This window comes from Lygodium microphyllum, chromosome 16 (genome assembly GCF_053477565.2).
Source record: "Lygodium microphyllum isolate KBCC chromosome 16, Lygodium_microphyllum_v1.1.10, whole genome shotgun sequence".
NCBI lineage: Eukaryota > Viridiplantae > Streptophyta > Polypodiopsida > Schizaeales > Lygodiaceae > Lygodium > Lygodium microphyllum.
In genome coordinates, this window is record NC_141150.1 from 110008685 (window position 1) to 110030088 (window position 21404).

At 39.6% G+C, this 21404-nt stretch overlaps 1 pseudogene; it reads right to left on the reverse strand.

The window, feature by feature from the left end:
• Positions 1-1095: 1095 nt before the first annotated feature.
• On the reverse strand, positions 1096-11640 carry LOC148023235 (small ribosomal subunit protein uS4z pseudogene; annotated as a pseudogene).
• Between the last annotated feature and the right edge of the window lie 9764 nt (positions 11641-21404).

Here is a 21404-nt window from a genome sequence, read left to right on the forward strand (position 1 = left end):
ATGTGTCTGACCTTACAGGCAAAGGTTACTTCTATGCTTACCATAGTTGGGTTGTCTTATGGATTTTGGGCTGAGGCCCTTATGACAGTAGCCTATTTGGTTAACATGACATCGTGCTTGACCTTGGATAGCATTACACCCCATGAGGCATGGAGTGGCATGCAACCCTCCTATGATTACTTGAGGATGTTTGGTTGCCAAGCATATGTACGTATGCCACATGAGCCTATGTCATGTAAATGTATCCTCCTTGGTTATGGAGATGGTGACTTTAAGGCCTACAGATTATGGGATGCCCAGCAGGTCATACGCAGCCGTCATGCTATCTTCTATGAGATGCAAACACCTCTTAGCCCTCTTGATGAGTGTTCGGTACACTTTATGGCTGATTTTACAATAGCTACAGTGCTATTACAGCAAGCTGTTTATGCTAAAAATGAGGCACTTATTGGCCCAGATGACGTAGCTATGCATAGCAGTCAGGGTCAGGATGTTGGTTGGTCAGTTGCTACTGTACCCCTTGCAGGCTCATGAGAGCTGTTTTCTTATAGTTTTGCAGGCTAGACAGCCAGCCATATGTCAGTCTTCTGCTTCGTTGAGGCCACATGTAGTCTTGAGACCCCGTTGGACGAGTGTCCGGGATGTTGGCCCTCTTTCAGTGATTGACTCTGGAGATTTTGACTGCTCTCCGCTGTCTTATATGTGCCACGCTGATGCTATGCGTGACTCTAATGCTTTACAGCCGTGCACTGATGAGTTGTGCTTGCTTCATGAGAAACATTCTTGGATCGCTCCATTGTATGGAGCTGCGGGATCGCTTATCTCCTGGATGTCATGGACTCAGGGATGCTTGACTCACTCTTCTTCTGCAGAGGTTTTCGACACTTCTTGCATAGATCGCTTTCAGATTGGGCATTGGGTGAGATGTTATGATTCCTCACCTTGTCTTTTTTTAAACTTTTATTTGTTTTCACTCCCTAGCCACATTGGCCTTTTAATGGGAGGTTATTGGGGTAAAAGGCCTTTGGGCCTACCCGTGTATACTGTGACCGCCCATTCTTTATTCATATATAATATGATAGTGCAATAAGGCTGTCAGTTCAATTGGATAGCACCTACATTGTGTGTGCTCTTCTCTCCCGCATCTTCCTCTTCTCCTTCTCCACTGCCATTGCATCCCCTTCAGAGGAAGGAACCTCAAAGCATGTATTGCATTAAAATGGCAAAAAGATACCTCACATGTTACATCCCCACCTTTTATATTTAACCCTAGCCTAGTCTAGACCAAGGTGATTTATGCTTTATTACAGTAGCAAAGTGAATCTTTTGATTATCTAACCTAGGAAAAATCTCAAAATAAGATCCTAACTTCAAAGTCCACTCCTCCAAATCAGTCGATGATTATCAATGGCCACTATATTTGATCAACACAATCTTATTATGGAGTTTCCTCTCAACAAAGAATTGTTATCCATTAGTTACTTAGGGATACATGTCCATCTAATTACCAATGGGATTTGAAAGATTAGAGGCACTACTATGGTAGTTGGTTTTTGGAGGAATAGGTGGTTGATTTCTAGCTCCTGGAGGAGGATTTGACCTGTGAATACTCAAAATAGGTTCATCAATCCTAAAACAATCTCCCCAATCTCATAAGTGGTGTGTGGTATACCCTTTTTCCAATAATACCTCGTGGAGCATTATTGTTTGTTGAAAGGACTATTTATCTCTACTATTTTTGTATACCATTTGTGCTACATAGAGATTTGAGCACTAAGTTTGTGTAATGAATCTCTAGTAGAAGCAGTAAAATTTTCTAAGGAATTCTCCATAGAGAGGGCCATCTGCTCCATGGATTTCTTAGTTTGAATATTGGATTGAACTATCTGCTCAACCACTTAATCCAATTTAGAGAGGAACTCCATGTGTCTGATAGAATGCCTAGTCTCATGGTTATAAAGAGTAGTATTGAGAGTATTATATGCACTATACTCTTGAGATTCTTCCTTATTATGATGTGTCTTAGGTATTGCCTCATGTTCTTTCTTTATTGTTTTAATGAACATCATTATTAAACTTGTTCTTTCCTTTGTTTCTAGTCATTTCTGCTCACTATTATAGTATAGTCTTAATAGACCTATTGTCACTAAAATGGCTATAACTATTCTCTTTGCTATTGGGATCGAGAACATTTTGATAGAAAATGAAGCTAATAAATAACTATTTAGGTTGAGATATAACACTCCACTTTAGAATTAAAATATAATATTCTAAGAATATTATTTTTCCATTATGTAGAATAGTTTTGTAACCTGTAAAATCATTGTTTTGTTCTATCCACCTCTCTTAGACCCAAACTAAGGTCTCTAAACCTTGTCTACCATGTATATAACCTGTAGAGATTGAATATGACATGTAATATCTTATATAGACCCCGAAAAATTTCTATATTACTTTGCAAAACCTATAACCAAGTAAGAAGTACCTCCAAAATCCAATTCACTGTTTGACTAGAATACCCGATGCATAATATGTAATTAACTTGGAATAACATGTATCACCTATAAATGGATAAATATCAATCCCAACAATCATTACCCCAAGTGCTCTATTACTCTCATGCACATCTGTATCCTACTAATGAAAGGTGAAATAGGTCAAAATATCCTATAATTAACCAGAAATAGACCTATATGATCCCTATAACTAATCAATGAGGCCCTGATCAATGCTCTTCAGATGAGATCTTCAGAACTTCAATGATTCCGCTCGTAGTAACTATGATGAGGGATATAACAGTGTGACAAGCTCCCTATATAGGCTCCAAATCCTCAAAAGAAGGTGGGCAAAGTTCCCCCTAGTTTAGTTGGTTGCACCCATTTGGGATCTTTAATAGTGGGGGAGGGTCACCTCTCTATTGTCCCACTATCTCCCTCGACATCCACCTTTTTCCTCTATGTGAATATCAACATGGCAAGAGCATTCTATTTAAGCAAATAGAGATGAGATGGATAATTGATAAAATCTTTCAGCCTTCAATGATATGCCAAGATTCAATTGATGAAAATGGAATCAAGAAATGGAGGTTGACTGAGGGTCTTACCACTGCAATCAAGCGACTCATTGATTGCAAGTATTTATGCTTTACAATATTTCTTCCTTGGGTACAAGAGAATCACATAATAAATCAAAGTTATACATCAAGACATTATAAATGGTAATCATTATGAAAGAGGATTGAAATGCTTACTAAAATTCAATTGATGGGATTTTATTAATGAAGAGAAGCACCAATCCCTTATCGATTGAGCAATTTAGAGGCTTAATTGATCAAGAATCTCCCATCAACAATGAAAAGTCTTAGAACAAGTGGATGTAGAGAAAATTTCAAAGATTAAGTGAAACACCTCTATTGAGCTTGAAGAAGATGATGGATTCACTTAGAATCAAACTTCAATCCATTAGTTAAAGAGATTGCCCCAAATAAGTTGACAAAGAGCTTCATGCTTCTAAGAATCTAATCAATTCAACCTATACATACTTCAAATATATTAAATCATTTAAGGATCAATGCCTTGAGTAGTCTTGAGCACTTGAATACTAAAGATTTAAAATCTCTAACCAAAAGCCCAAAAATATAACTCTAGTATGCATTGCAAGAAGCTCAATATACTGAAATCTTTGCAATGTCAGCCATCTTGAAGCCAATCTTGCTTGACAATAGAAATAGAGAAGCTTTAGAAGTCATGAAGAGCCAAATATTGAAGAAATTAAAGCTTCAAATCTATGGCTATGAATGGCCTACTAGTTATCAAGGTTTTTAAGAAGAAAGATGAATATCAAAGGCTTAAATCTTGTAGAGGCTTGCTATAATGGCTCCCAAATGAATATTCCAAGGTTTCTTGACCAACATAAAGAAGGATAGAAGCACAAAATCTTAGGAAGTCATCAAAATTTGTGCCAAAGTTTATGGGCATGCATTTGGAGACTTCCCCTTAGTCAATGGCAACAACTTGTTACTCTAGAATTGTAGAACCTTTGACCCATGGTTAGAAGAAAAGATATGATCACTAGAGAGAAAAAGAGAGAGTTTCTTGGCAGCCGCCATGAAAGCTCTGACTAGGCTATCCTTGGTCTCCTTGGTCTCTAAACTTGTCCACTTCCAAGCCACTATGAAAGCTTTGACTAGGTTTTCCTTGGTCTCTTTGGTCTCTATAGCACTTGTCCACTTCCAAACTGACATCTTATGTAACATTCCGCTTCCGCAAAGGCATTTTCAATACTCCTCACCTTCATCGCATGCTTTTTCCTACAAAATTTTAAGTTAGTAAGTGTTAGAATGTTAGTAAGATTAGTTCTAAGGTTAGTTAGTTATATAAGTTGGTTTGAATATTAGAAAATAGTTAGAATAGTTAGTGGTAAGTTGTAAGGATAATGTTAGTGGTTAGATAGGATAGTTTAAAAGGTTTTTATATATATATATAAACGAAGAAAAGAACTGGTCGTCGACGCCTTCTCGCCATCCACGTCACAAGCCGTCGCCAGTATCATGATCATCACCCCCGTTATCTACATCTTCATCATCATGACGATCATATTCACGAATCGCATCTACCTCTCCTCGACAGACATACCACCACTGCAGTCCAACCGCCATGCAGAGCGGACAACTGGTGGCCTTGAGAGGTGATGTGGAGAGCATGGGGAGAGGGTAGGCTCCCCCTCCCAAGCCTATATAAGGCTTAAGACCCCCCCTCCCATAACACACATTCAACAATGATGAAGAGACGCTATAGAGATTTTCAGAGAGAGAGAGAGAGAGAGAGAGAGGTGAGTAGGGGGAGAGAGAGAGAGAGAGAGAGAGAGGCAAGCCGATGCTAGAAGGAGAAGAGGAAAGCACTCTTGGAGTAATGGGCTTCTTGTGTCAAGGGTAGACTTGCAGTTGGAGATTATGAAAGTATCAACAAGTTGAAGAAAAACCAAGGTTTCAACTGGGAGATGGTACTTGAAGAACTTCGGTGTTTTCAAACCCTTTTTCTATCTATGCTTATTGTTCTATTAGCCTGAATGGAAGAACTTCTATGGTTCTACACGCTCATAGGTCATAGTCTTCATTTTAATATCCATTGAAGGAAAAGGATACTCATAAAAGCTATATGTTGGTTATGTATTCTTTCATTCCTAGTTGTTCATAGATGTAGATGATCATATGAAATTCCATATGTGATATTGCCTAGGCTAGATTAGTGAACCGTTCACATAAAATCATAGTTGTTACATCGACACCTTGAAATAGTCACATGAAATGATAGATTGTGATAACCAATGGCCTGATAAGTTAGGATCTTATTGATGTACTTGATTAGAACAAGCAATCATTAAATGGATTAAAAACCTGAAAATTATGATAGCATCGACTCTTGGTAAATTGGAAACTTATCTTGTGGATCAAACCAAGACAACTTGCAATCAATTGGACAATTTCTATTAAACCGAGCCAATCTAGGATCAAGTTGTTACTCCTAGGGGGGGAACTAGATGAACACTAGGGGGAACATGATTTCTCTAAGAAGAATTAAGAGAACTTAAGGTTGGAAAATCCCAGGAAGAAGAAGAGTATTGCATGCACTATGGTCTTGTTAGCAAAAATCCTTGCTAGGTAAACCCTAAGATACGTATATATTGTTGATGTTAAGTTTAAGGTGGAATGCACTCTAGGAAAAAATAATGGAGTGCTAAGCAAAATTATGTATAGTATCATACTCGGGGATGAAAGGTTAGAGAGCTATTGTGTAGTAGACATTTGGACCTAAAACACACCCTTTGAAATAGGGCCTAAGTTATGATGAAACTTAATGACTAGCAAAGAAGGCTTGGAGTCTAGCCGTATAAACCCTAAGGGGAAGAGCCACCTAAGCTGATTAGGTGATTGTTATCTTAGAAGGATTTCTACCTTAGAAAAGGTTGCGTGTAAATTCCTTGAGCAAATGTTTTGATACATCCAAGTTAAATTTTGGTTGTGCATGCAATGGGATTGCAATGCCTTGAAGCGAGTGGTTGTGCATTCAAACTATTTGTTAATGTGGTTTTGGATGTTAATCCAAGTGGGGTGTGATTGATGATTTCATGGCCGGGTCTGTGATGATGGATTGCCATGGGGACAAAGGATGTTTTCTTAGAAGATGACATTGGGCTGGTTGCCTTGATTGTGCTTGATTCTTAAAAGGATTAATTAAGGAAGGATTCCTCTAGTCCGACTCCCTTGGCTAGCAGTGATGCCCTATACCAAGGGAGTAATTTTATTTTCCGCACCGAGAGCTTGGACCGACTCCTGCTACGAGAGGTCTCTTTGCAGGGTTTACGTTTAGGAGACACAATGCTAAGGGTGCCTGAGGGGACATAGGCTGTAAATCCCTTTCATTGCCTAACCCCCTGCGTGACTCAGGATGGGATCCTGAGGCTTTGGATACTAGTTACAGGGTAGAATCTTGGTAGGATAAACCTTCGGGTTTTTATTTCCGGGATACAGAAGGATTATTTCTGCAGAGGCAGAAAGGGACACTTAATTCTCCTGTATGGGTGGGAGACAAACATTAACATGAAGATAAGTTAAGGAACTGTTTGATCTTATTTTATCTTGTCTTTGTGTTCGTGCCCTAAATTACGTAAAGGAACTTGTGATTAATGGGTTAATTAATGAAGCTGCTTTTATATGTCAAACATAATGTGATGTAGGTAATTAGATAACTAAAACAACCCCCGAGGAAAGCGTGGTGGATGTGACCCCGATGGGTCTATCCTATGGAAGGGTGGTCTTAGTTAGCCGAGAGCTTTCCTCAAAGGAAATTTTAATGAGAAATGTTAGGAAAAGTTAGACGATGACCTTAGACAATGTTGGTTAGAACCCTGATTCATACTGTTTTAGGGGGAAAAGAATGGGACTATGCCTTATGGCAGAGAGGAAGAGCTTTGCATCCCTCTCGCTTCCCATTCTCCATGAACCAAGTGCAGCATAAATTTGCTTCGACTTTGTTGTTCCTACGCAAAGTGGTTCATCTGGAGCTCGACATTGGCTACTTCCTAGAGACTTTGCTGATAGGAAAGGAACCCTGACTTCAGGTCGATCCTAAGTGGGAACGGCCGGACACTTCCGCTCGGGGGGGTGGGGAGACTCAAGAAGACCTAGATTGCAAACCCTGTGACATTCCTTGCGAGTGCCAGGCGGTGCTTTCTAGACTCTCTTCCCGATGGGCTGCTAAGACATGTCCCACAAGCGGACGAGCGAACACGTTACATCCTATCCTTGAGTAACTAGAATGTAACTAGTCTAAGAAGAAAATCTAGAGAAAGATTGAACCAAATGGTTCAAAGACCTAAGCTTTGATACCACTTGTCAAGAAGAGGGCTAAGATGTGAGAGTAGAAGAGAGAGAAAATAGGAGAGAGAATGAGTGATGAGGAGAGAGAAAGACTAGAAAGATAGGAAACAAGGGAGAGAAGCCATGAAAGTTGTGAGCAAGGAGGTAAGAAGAGAGGCAGTAATTGTATTATTATCAAAAGGTCCCAAAATTTACATGTCTCACACATTTTATACCTATGCTAGTGTAACAAGGTAGTATCAATAATGTCTCACTAGAAATGTATGTCTTCTTAGCTTCTTATAGTATTCACAAAACCAACCACCAAGGAAAGGATATTCACTTGCATATGTGCATACAAATTATCATATTGGGGCTTGGTAACAAGGTCTTTAGGGAACCTGACATTTGGATTTCTCTTGGTATTGGCCACATCCAAGCAATGTGGAATATTTGAGCCATTCCAATGATGAAAAATAAGTGCCAAAAATCCCTTAGGACTACACAAAGCTAGTCCTAAAAATTGAATGATACTAGGATGATGAAAGTTTATATGTATGCTTTTGTCTACAACTTGTGCTTGCAACAAGAGTGGTCCACTTGTTCTTTTAAATACTTTGTAGTATACATCACCTCCAAAAAGCCTTTGTTTTCCATTTTTACAACTCAAACCATGCTTGTAATCGTATTGCCTAGTGGAGAATCATAAATATAAAAAATTCACTTTGCTAACAAAATCTTGAGGGTTGGGCAAGGTAGTGTACATCATCTCCAAAAAGCCTTTGTTTGCCATTTTTACAACTCAATGCTTGTAATCCCATTGCCTAGTGGAGAATCATAATGATAAACAATTCAATTTGCTGACAAAATCCTGAGGGTTGGGCAAGGTAGTTTGGGTTCCTTGTGGAGCCAAATATCTTCAACTTCTATATCATCATTAAGGGACATTGCTTCCTTATTCTCCACATCAACACGTTGCTTTATGTAGTACTATATTCTCCTCTAGTGTATTTTTCTAATGAAGGAATACTTCATTTAAGATGGTACGACTTCTTTGACTTATTGATTCTGGACATTGATCAATAGCTACATGAATAGAGATGGGCCCAACATGTCTATTTGTTCTCCAAAATTCTACTAATAGCTCCAGATTATATTTTATAGTTGGAATTAAAAAATGAAATATCTTTAAGAATCTTTTCTCTTGTAATATTGCCCAACATGCATGGAACCTTGTGGATAAATGTCTTTGAGGTCAAATTGTGTGTATGTAGCTAATGAGAGTACATATTTCCTGATATCCTTAGATAGCTAAGTGTCATACAAAGGTATCTAATTCATTAGCATTTTGAAAGTGAACTAAAAAGTCTTCTTTCTACATACTTGCCATTCTTTTAATAACTCTACTAATGAAAGCTTTATACTAATGTTTTTGTGAGTGCTTCTCTCTCTTTACACTTTTCATTCATGTGTGCCATGGAGATCTAAAAATATGCACATGAAATTGATTTAGTTTTTGAATTGAAAAATATAACCATTTATTAATATAAATATTTATAATGTCCTTACATTTATTAATATTTATATGATAATCATTTCAAATTTTATTCCCATTAAGTTAATATTTTCTAAGCACTAAGTTTAGGATATTTCTTACCTAAGTATGCTAATGCATGAAGAAAGTATGTTAAATCATGTCTAGTATAATACAAACATTACTATGCAGCTTCACCATTTAGGCATGCTAAACATGATTTGTGAAAAAACTTTCACTTCATTCTAAACATGGTTTTTAGAGAAACACTCACCTCCTTCTTTACATGGAGCAAGGTGCAATTACACTATGCCAATCTAAGATATTTCCTATCACCTTGATATATATTTTTTCTAATTCTAAACACATTAGTGTAGGATGCATGCAACATGACAACAAGGTGTTACTATCCTAATGCACATTCATTCCTAACCTTAAACATGTTGATGTAGGATGTATACAAAAAACTGGCACCAATATGTTACTAAAACCTAAGACTTTTCGTTCTTCCTAACATATATTTATTCCTAAACATGTTGGTATACGATGCATGCAAATTGTCACCAAGGTGTTACTAGTATCTAACATTTATTTCATTATTAAGTATTTATTTTTATCTATTAAATAGCTATTTATTTAAAACTAAATTTGAGATATTTTGATAGTTAAAAATTCATAATTTAATAGGAGATCTATTAAGATAATAGTATTGTAGAATTAAAATTATAATATTAATTCTTGTGTGAATGAATGATATGTTGAAAGCTCTTATTTCTATAGTAGGTGAGTATATCTTTCATACAAAAGAATATTTCTTTGTGAAATATTTTTTCATAAGAAAGATTAATGATAGTACAAAAATTAAGGTATAGCTAATTAATATGAATGTAGCTAATTATAAACATGAGGTTTCCCTCAGCATGGTCTACCTTATCATACTAGAAAGTGGGGTAGTCCACTCTGATGCATGATTGGTGATTCTAGTCATGGAAGATATCCAAAACTCCTACCTTATGCTATTTTGCTATCCTTGGATCCAAAAGGTTCATTGCAAATAGTATTGACCAATGATTAGATTGATATATAGTGGAGCAAGAGGATGTTTCACATTCTTGTAACTACAAAGAATGCCTTGGCCAATGGTTCCCAACATATGTAAGAAAAGGATATCAATACATTGGAAGCTCTTGAGAATGATGAAGAGGAGCATTGTTTGCAAATGCACTCAAAGTTGGTCACTTTATTCAGGGTGGATATGGCTAAGATCGGCTTCGATCATGTGCTGCCTTGATTGGTTAGAGTCTATATTAGCATCCTTAGAAGTTATGCCTTTGAAGACCCCATCACAATCCTACTCATAGATCATAATAATTTAGTTTTTGCACCTTTTAATGGAGCAACTATTGACTTCATAGAGCAAATGAACTGTAATGAAGCAGGCATATGGGAAAATTCCAGTCACACTGACGGTATAAAAGGTGTAAGAGGGTTTCCTTAGGCATCACAGAATTATCAAGAAATCTCTCTTCCACCTCTCTTCAGCTCTCATGGCTTCTCCTTCTTCCTCTCTTTCTCTCTCTCTCTCTCTCTCTCTCTCTCTCTCTCTCTCTCCTTCTTGTCTTTCTCTTTCCTCTTCTTCTTCTCCTGTAGTATTTCTCCCTCTTCTCTCCCTTAGTTAGGCTAGCTAGGTCTCCTTCATTACAGTTGGTATCAGAGCCTTGTCCTTGATCCTTCTTCTTCCCTTAGATTTAGGTTCCTTACAGTTCTTCACAGTTAGAAAATCCTAGTTACATAGTTCCCATAGGTACACAGGGAGTACTCAGACAAGCTATCAATCTTCTTGAAGACTATGTAGCCTTTCTTGGGGAGCTCACTAGAGGTTTGACCGCATTTGGAGGAAGAAGAGCAAGAATGGCAACTCGTTTTCTACTTCACAGAGCAATTTTAGGGGTGCCTCTTCCAAGAAGACACCTCTAGACTTGGGGAAAAGACTAACTGTGACTATCTTTTACAAAAGTGAGTTTTCCCCCTTCTTTTTCTCAGGACCCTCAAGCTGCCATGGAAGCTCCAACCCAAAATCTTGCAAGATCTCTCTTCCCCTTCTTCCAGGGCTTGCATGGCACCTCGAGTCACTTTCTTGAGACCTTGGGCTCACCCTGGAGTACTTGAGTGCCACCCCATACCCTGCTAAAGCCTTTTTGGATATTGCCTTCAAGTTCTTTCTCTTCACACGACCTGGTTTGCCACCTCCAAAAGGAATGAACAATGCAAAGTTGATATGCTTCTGAGAGTCCACCCTCACAAAGAAAGAGGGCACATTCACAACTTGTTTACCAACCCTGATGTGTCTCTGTTTGATGAGAACACGAGCATGGTGGATTGACTTTGCCATTCTTGACTTGAAAACCAAAGTTTGTAGGCGGCGCTCCAAAAAGTTCTCCATAGTCAAAGCAAGGACATAATCTAGTTTGTTCTGGCTCTCCTCAAGGAGACCATACCTAAACATGCGGCATATTAGAGCCTCTCCTTCGAAGATATGCTGTGGGTTCTTTTCATCAAGTGTCAGAAGCATACGTGCATTATTCCGGATGCAACTAAGGGCATACTGCACTCTCCAACATTCCCGCTTGTTGCGGACACCATATTCTCTAAAAATCTTGGGCTCAGCATCTAGACGCTCCTTCTCATAGGGCCTATGAGCTTTCTTAAAGGTCTTGCCATAGTTGCAATAGAAGCTCATGTGCACCATTGCTGCTTCCCCTGTTGCGCTCCCCTACTCGAATCGCCAACGAGACTAAGAAGAATGGGCTGATTTTCTACTCTTCTTGCCCCCCAGCTCATAGCCATGGTATTTAGCGTTAAACCCTAGCTCTAGGCACTCATTTGGTCCCACTCTTGACCTGCTTGGTTGACATTTCATCTTCTTGGCACTTCCTAAAACCCTATTGTGGGTAGCAACCATGGCAGCCACCATGAAACCTTCAAGGGAGCTCAAGGTACATTGAAGACCCTTCAAATTCTTGTCCCGAGAGCCTTGGGAGCAGCCACAAGCTTCAACAAGTGCAAGCCACAAGACATTGAAGGCTCCATACGACTACGGGCTACAAGAAGGAGGATAACCATGAATTTCTTGGAGTGGGCGGCCACTACCTCTTCCCTAAGATTAAGCAAGGTATGTCTCATGGTTCTTGGTCTCTCTTCTCCAACCATTTGTTGAGCCCAACCTCTTGTTTGAAAAGATTAAAGAATTACATGAATTCTTGTTTAGGATGGAGCTAAGGATTACCAATTGATTGCCCTCTTCCATTATACACCTCATGAAATGCATGCATGACCAATTATACTCCAGATTTACATGATTTATTACTTAGGCTGAAGCTATGGATCACCTATTGATTGCTTTCTTCCATTATGCACTTCCTGAAATGCATGCATGACTGAGCACACTTCAAATTTCTTTCCTATTGGCTGAGAATTTAACTCCTAACCCATAACCATGTTTGGTCTTGAATCTTTATCATTAAGCCAAAAATTGTAAGAAAAGGTAAGTGATGCAATCAATGAGTCACTAATTTGCAGAGGTAACCCCTTTCCCCATTCCATTTTCCTTATTGATCATGCATATCATGAAAGGCCCAACCCTCAATTTGTAAATGCATATAATGCTAGTTGCTTAATAATAAATGTTTGCCATGTATATTCTGAGTGAGGAAAAGCTTGATGCCAGGCAAGGTGGCAAGATAAAAGAGGGGTGACCCCCCCTTTCCATCAAAGACCTTGAAGGGGTGCACGACCCGGCCTGAGGGGAACCTTGCTCACCTCTTGGTGATTCGGAGCCCAAAATTTGTTTGCAGGTGTAGGTACTTTAAATTGGTGGGCCTGAGCCCCAATCATTGACATCCAAGCAGCTTGCACATGTATGGGCAGCAAATTGTATGACTTGACGGATGTATGATGGATGTATACACATGTATTGGTAGAGAAAATGTATGACTTGGTGGATATATGATGGCAAAATGCACATATATTGGCAAAGAAAATGTATGACTTGATGGATGTATGGTGGATGTATGCAGTGGGAGATAAGTGTACCCTATCTCAGATTTGAAAAGTCAATTATAGCAAATTCTGCATATTTCCTATGAGAAATACTTTTGCATGACCTCGTAGAGGGGATCAAGGGCTCCGTTTAAAATCAAGAATCTCGGTGATCAGAGCTCACTAGCTTGAGATATTGCAGTTTTTGTGACAGGGGGGGTCCAGCGGACTGCACCTAGTATGGCACGTCATAAGGGTAAAGCCAAGGCCTAGGAAGACTTCCAGCACGAGATCAGAGATTCCCGTGCATCTATGAATGATCCTAGCTTTTCCCAAGAGGATCATGGAGACATGCTTGAAGAAGGTGCCCCCCTCGGAGACAAATCAATTTGCTATACTTAACGACACACTATGCCAACATGAGACCCATCATGCTGAGCGGCATCTAGAGTTGGAACATCGTCATAGGGCGATGGAAAACTGCCAAGATCAATATCATAGCAAGATGATGGCTAAGATGGACTTGCTCATAGAGCACATGGGCACCCTCATCTCCATTCTCTCGCCCTCCTCTAGAACACAAGGAGCATGGTCCTCCCTGTGAGACCAATCGCCCTTCCCCCTTGGAGACGAGACGTGGCCAGCAAGGTTTTGGTAGCACCCATGGTTTTCCCCATAGCACCTATGAGCTAGGTGAGCCCTCTATGTGACATGATGAGCCCATCCTCCCATCACCCATCAGACGAACCCTTCTAGCCCATCCTTGGGACAACAGCTCTCCCATAGTGGAAGCTATGTGCAAGGGCAAAATGCAAATTTTGGGAAACATAGTATGCACGGTGCACATGGGCAGCATGCACATGGTAATGGGCAGCATGCACATGGTAGTTTTGGGCAGCAAGGCCCCAATGTTCAATTTGGTTTGCATGTACTACATGGGCAGCATAGAAATTTCGGGCAACAAGGCCCTAGCGTAGATGCACATGGGCAGCATGGAAATTTTGGGCAGCAAGGTCCTAATAATCAATTTGGCCCACATGTAATGCATGGGCAGCATGGCACCTAGGGACATTTTGGTTAGCAAGGCATGTATGGGTAGCAAGGTATATATGGGCAGCGTGCAACACATGGCATGCATGGGTAGTAGGGCCCAAATGAATTATGTTACAAGATTGTCTTTACTAAATTTAATGGGCAATCCTCATCCCTGGCTAAGTTAGAGGAATGGACCTCTAAACTTGAAGCCTACTTTGTCATTTACCCCTTTATCGATGAGGCCAAAATTGTCTTCGCCTCCCTTCACTTGGAGGGCTTTTCCCACACATGGTGGAGGTACATTCAAAGGGAAAATTAGTAGTTTTGTGATTGGGAAGATTTCAAGATGCACGTGGTTCAAGTTTTTGTCTCCTCGGTAGACAAGGAATGTTTGGCAAGGCAATGGTATCATTTTGACCAATGTAATCTCATGTGCGGGAGTATACTAATCATTTTATGAACCTATCCATGTATGTGGAAGCTGTCAATGATGAGGCCATATTGCATAAATACATTTATGGGATGGATTCGAATCTCTTAGCTGATGTAATGGCTCAAAATCCAACAACCTTGTTTGACGCCATAGAGTTGGCCGAAGGGTATGGTAGGAAATACCGCCGCAATGAGGGCATGCAGCCCATTTCAGGACATCAAAGATACCCCACTAGGCAACCCCCATATCCTGTAAATTATCATAGCAACAATGCATTGAATGGTAGCCCCAAGTTATCAACTTATCCCACTTTTAATGCTAAGAGAAAACATGGTAGTTTTGGGGCAAAAGGTGACAAAAAATATGCTAAAAGTAAGACTCGAAATGCCTTAGATTTGAATGGCCAAAGATTCATTTCCCCAAATGTTGTCAAGGACCGAAAGGCTAAGGGTTTATGCTTCAATTATGGGGATAAATATACACCCGATCATGCATCCCAATGCCTATTTAAGCATGCCATTGTTAGGTTTAATAGCATGTATGTGTTGGAAGATTGCGATAGAGTGGATGAGGACCCACATGGCACACCATCGATGATGACACATACTGAAAATGTAGAATTTGAAGAGGATCTTGATCCCGATAAGTTTTATGATTCTCCGGATGGGTTCCCTTTAACACAATATTAGTGAGTTTGGAAATCTCCCAATTCCCATTTTTTGAATACTAAAAAGGTGGCACCTGGATAGCATGCCCATAAGTTTCTCAAAACCATATGATGTGACCTATCATTGGAAAGCACTTGAAAAATGGAATCTATTGAGCCATAGAGCACTCAATTTGGAGTTATAGTGTTCAAGTTGTGACAAATCCAAAGATTTGACCACGTGTCCCAAACTTATGGGAAATTCCCATATTCCACAATATGGTGTTCTTTTGACCCTGGTGGCTGCCCCACATTTGGCTTGGATGGAACTGATACTTTACCCCCTCCCCTCCCCCCCCACTTACCCCTATATCAGTTTGCTCAATCTCCATGGATGCATGGAGGGGTTCTAGGAGCCCGAGCACTCTTCAGATACATGGACATTAATGGCAAGAATGTATATATCCTCATACATAGTAGCAACATACACAGTTTTGTGAACAAATCCACCCTTGCCCATCTCATATGTATTCCTATTGAATTACAACAACCTCTAGTAAAAGTCCAAGTGGCTAATGGGAGTGAAGAGATAAGCACCCATGTTTGCACACAAGTGCCTCTTAGGTTGGCTCGAAATTATGCAATAGTGGTCGACCTAATGACACTTGATATGGGCCCTGTGGATGTTGTCTTAGGCTGTGATTGGCTGAAGTAGTTGGGAAAGATTTCTATGAACTTCACTCAGCTGTACATGGAGTTTGTGGTGCATGGGCAGAAAATGCAGATTTTCAGCTTATAATAGCAAGACAACTAAAAAAGGAATTTAAGAAGCACTCATAAATATTTGTTTTGCATTTGAATAAGGATGTTGATGACCAGCACAATTCTTGGAAGAAAGATACAGCATTAAAGGCACTCTTCGTTGAATATCGGGATCTCTTTCAACCCCCCACCACCCTCCCACCTAAGAGGTAAGTAGACCACCCAATTGACTTGGAGCCCCATACCAAACTAGTCAATAAACCCCCGTTTTGACTCTCTAAATGTGAGTGAGAGGAAGTAGCCAAGCAAGTCAAGAATCTCATTGAGATGGGATTCATCAAGACTAGCTCTTCCCCTTATGCCTCCCCGGTCCTATTGGTCGAGAAAAAGGATGGGTCATTTCGAATGTGCATTGACTATCGTGATCTCAATAAGATCATAGTCAAAAATAGGTATCCTATCCCTAGAATTGATGACTTGCTTGATGAGCTCAAGGGAGCCCGCTACTTCACCCAGATTGATTTGAGATCCGGCTACCACTAGATATGAATGAGAGAGGGTGATGAAGTTAAGTCAGCTTTCTGGACTAATTGTGGCTTGTACCACTTCCTTGTCATGCCATTTGGGCTCACTAATGCCCCTGCCACGTTTCAAATCCTCATGAATAAGATATTGCAGCCATGGCTTTTCCAATTTGTGCTGGTATTCTTTGATGATGTACTCATTTACAACAATTCACTGCATGAGAATTTACACCATGTTAAGAAAGTTTTTGATATACTAAGAGAGCATCAATTGTTTGCCAAGGAAAGCAAGTGCATTTTTATGCAAACTGAGGCTGAGTACTTGGGACACATCGTTAGTGAGAAAGGCATCCAAGCTAACCCTAAGAAAGTGCAGTGTGTTCGGGACTAGCCCACCCCCACTAACACCACCTCATTGTGTGGTTTACTTGGACTCTCCTCCTTTTATTGGAGATTTATCAGCCATTATGCTACAATTGTAGCACCATTAACTGATACGCTGAAAAAAGAAGCCTTCTTATGGGGTGCCTTGGCTGATTGCAGTTTTCAGCTGAAGGAATTTCTTACCTTAGCTCCCATTCTTGTGTGCCATGACTTCTCAAAAGAATTTACCATTTAGTGTGATGCTAGTGGACAGGGTATTGGTGTTGTCTCTGCAAGAACATGCTGTGATAGCCTTTGAGAGCCGCAAATTGGATGATAAAGAGAGATAGTTGCATGTCTATGATTAGGAGGTGTTGGTAGTCATTCATGCTATCAAAAAGTGGCATCACTACTTGTATGGCAGTAAATTTAAAGTGAAAAGTGACCACAATGTGCTCAAATACTTCTTGACTCAGCCCAACTTAACTCCCAAGCAAGGAAGATGGGTAGCCACCTTACAAAACTATGACTTTGAGATTACTCACACCTGTGGCAAGGATAATGTAGCGGCTGATGCACTCTCTTGCATGTGGGCAGGTAAGGTCTCATCTATCACTGAACTCCATCATGATTGGATAGAAGAAATCCAAGAGGCTTACTTGCTTTATGCTCAATTCAACCCTCTTTTTTAGAAATTATAGCAAGGTGTTATAAATGCCAACTCCCAATATCAGCTCCACAATGGTCTTATTTGGACACATGGCCATATTGTGATTCCCCATGCCTCCCCTTTTACTCAACCAATGCTTGAAGAGATGCATTCTTCTAAAATTTTTGGTCACTTAGGGGTGTTTAAGATGTATGATCGCATTGCAAAAAGCTTCCATTGGAAAGGCCTATGGTGGGATGTTAAAGACTTCATGTCTAAATGTATGCCTTGTCACAGCAAAATAAGGACATCACTCTTAAACTGGGTGGATTATTGCAGCCTTTGCCTATACTTAAGGGCAAATGGACCCACCTTACAATGGACTTCATCACTAGGTTGCCTACAACCAAGAAGGGCTAGAACAACATCTATGTGGTAGTTGACCGCCTCACTAATGCAACCCATTTCATCCCTACAAATCTCAGTTTACAACATCTCAAGTTGCCACTCAATTTATGGAGCATGTATTTAGGTTGCATGGATTGCCACATGTCATAGAGCATGACCGGGATACCAAATTTATGAGTCAATTTTGGCAGACATTTTTTAGATCCATGGGGGCCATCTACAACCTATCATCCCCAAACGGACGGGTAGACCGAGCAGGTTAACAAGTGGCTTGAGACCTACTTGAGACATTTTTGTCATGATGTGCGGAATGCTTGGATATGTTGGCTGCATTTGGCTGAGTTTTCTTACAAAAACTCCACTCATTTGAGTATTGGAGTATCCCCCTTTGAGGCATTGTATGGTTATCAGGTGCCCCACCCCATCATGGTCTTTAATGAGAAGCTTAACCCCCTTGGGAAAGAAGAGTTGGATCGCATGTAGGCCTTGCTTCAGCAATGCAAACTCAATCTCAAAAAGGCTCAAGAGCACATGAAGCTCCATGGGGATGCAAAGAGGTGCCCTCTTGACTTCCAAGAAGGAGAATTGGTACTCCTCAAGGTCCCCAAGTCCCGTTATGCTACACTTAAAGATGGCTCTTGCAACAAGTTGGCACACTGTTACTACGGGCCCTGCACAATCCTTAAGAAAGTCGGAGACTTGGCCTACCACCTCCAACTCCCCCCTAACACTAAGATACATAATGTATTCCATGTGAGCCAATTGAAGCCATTCATAGGCACCCCTAAAGATTATGTGGAGGAACTACCCCCCATGGATGAAGAGGGCCTTATTTAGTATGTGCTTGAAATGCTCATAGGACAACTTAAAAAGCAACTTTGTACTTGTGGTCCATTCATAAGTACTTGATCAAATGTCAAGGCCTATCTTTAGAGGAAGCTTCTTGGCACCTGGCCTCTATTTTGGATGAGTTTTCCCACCTCAAGGAGGCTGCATTGGCTAGAACTTGACCAAAATTGGCCCTTGTTTGGACTACAACCTACTTCTAGATAGCCATATGTTTTGCACCAGTTTTGGTCCTGAGCTATTCTTAGCCCAACCTTACCTATAAGGGTTGAGAATACACCTTAAGGGATTTGCAATGACACCTCACTTGTCCCGATCGGAGTTTCCTATGAGAAGTTATGCCTGTTCTCCTACAACAGTCCTGTCTTGGATAGCATACCCGTCTGCTTCTAGGACAGCCATCTGTTTTGCAAAAATTTTGGTCCTAAATTATTTTCAGCCCCACCTTACCCACATGGGCTGAAATTATATCTTGTGCGCTCCGCAATGACACCTCACTCATCCCGTTCGGAGTCTTCTATCCAAAGTTATGTCTGACTTCCTACATTAGACCCATCTTGGACTGCACATTGCCCTTGTATCATGCACAGAGTAGTACTCTGTAGCCTCCCCTCCTTGTTCCTCCCCTTTTTTTGAGGACAAAAACTTCATGATATGGGATGGTTTGTAATGAACCGGGCATATGGGAAAATACGAGTCACACTGATGGTATAAAAGGTGTAAGAGGGTTTCCTTAGTCATCACAGAATCATCAAGAAATATCTCTTTCACCTCTCTTCAGCTCTCATGGCTTCTCCTTCTTCCTCTCTCTTCCTCTCTCTCTCTCTCTCTCTCTCTCTCTCTCTCTCTCCTTCCTGTCTTTCTCTCTCCTCTTCTTCTTCTCCTGTAGTCTTTCTATCTCTTCTCTCCCTTAGTTAGGCTAGCTAGGTCTTCTTTATTACATGAACAAAACTTCCCAACATTTGAAGAACTATTAGACATAAGGAACACAATTTAAAAAAGGTTTTTGGTTGTACTTTGCCCATTTCGAAAGATTGAATTAAAGAAATTGCTTTGCATACTATAAAAGATGTTCTAATTATAATTAAGATGCATTAAGATTAAGAAATTTCTTTGGATACTGGCTACTTAAATTAAGTAAAAACTTAGTTTTAGATTTTGGAAGCATTAATTAAGTACTAATATTAATATTAGATTTTTAGGAGCATTGATAACCCTTCTAGTACAAGTCAAATGCACCTTTGCTTGGAACTAAGTGGCTATGAAGGGTGTGGATCTAATATTTCCTCAACATGATATTAACTAAGAGAAGATGCAATGGTATTCAAAAAACGATGCTATTGGATGAACCATAACCATGCTAAGATTGTGAATGAAGCTCTAGATAAATAATTGAAGATTGATTTATTTGTGTAGCTTCCAATTGGGAAACATGGTTTTCTTCTATTATCATTTTGAAAAAAAAGGATAAGAGGCTTTATGTCTATATTTTTTTCAAAAATTTAATGTCACAATTGTTACAAATCCTTTATCTTCAACATTTACTGATTCCAAACGATATTATTGTCACAAAATGCATTCCTTCATAGATGGTTTTATTAAAGGGAATAAAATTAGGACAAGACTATTTATTAGCATAGAGGAGGGAGTCTTTATCTATACAATGATGTGGTCGAATCCCTTGACTACTTTTCATCACCAAGTTTAGAATGTTGTAGGTTCCTATCTAATCGAGCTTATGAGGTTGTACTTAAATGAATTTTGTGTGCTTTTGCATCCTATAGGCACATATTACATATCCTTACTTTGTGTACTTAGAAGTGTTGAGAAACTCAACTTAGTTTAAATTCTATGAATTATGTATTTTCTATCTAAAGAGGTATGTTGCTTGACCATAAAATGTCCATGTTTAAACTACCATCTATGAAGTCAACAATTTGGAATTTCCTTTGCTAAAATAGCCAAAAGGATAGGGAAAATGAGTTCGGTTGTTCCTAGGCCAAGTTGAGTGGAATAGCTAGTTCCTTTGTTTTCTAGTTGACCACTTGACACCATTGTACATTTAATGCAAAAGAGGTTAGAGTCGTTGCCCAAATAAAATGTGATTTTTATTTTCACATTCTCTTGTTGCTATTGTGTCTATCAACTCCATTTTTGTAAGCATTGAACCTACCTAGATTGTTTCATGTCTTTGTGAATACTTTGGCTGTGGTAATTAGCATTATGCTTACACAAGAAGCTTAGATGGTTGAGTACTCTAGTTGATTGATCATGCTAATCGGTGTCCTTTTGTGAAAGAAAAAGACAGAATTACGAGCTAGATGCATTGATGATGTCCTCTTTGGTCTATAAATATGGTAACAATACCTTTTCATGTTGACCATTCAGTTTCAAAATCCAATTTAACTGGGCACTTAACATATTGGATGCTCCTATGAGATTTTGAATTTGAAATCATTTTTGAGGCATACAAGTTTAGCAATGGGAGATTGATGAATCATCTACTGTATTAGGGGTCCCCCAAACTCAAAAGCTTTCTCATGTAGGCTCCTCTATCTTCTGCTCTCTCACTCTCTCTTTTCCTACTTCATTCAAACTATAAGAATACAAGATAAAAAGAAGAAGAAAGTCCTTGGGGGTTCGCTACATGTAAATCCCTTATATCACTTGCATTCAAGGGTTATTTCAAATACTCTTATTTGTAAAATTTTCTATATTAAAGATACCTCTTCTTTGTTCAACATGTGAATAACCCCTTTATATGGTTGTAAAGAAAAGGATAGGAGAGAGAAGAGAAGAGCGAGAAGAC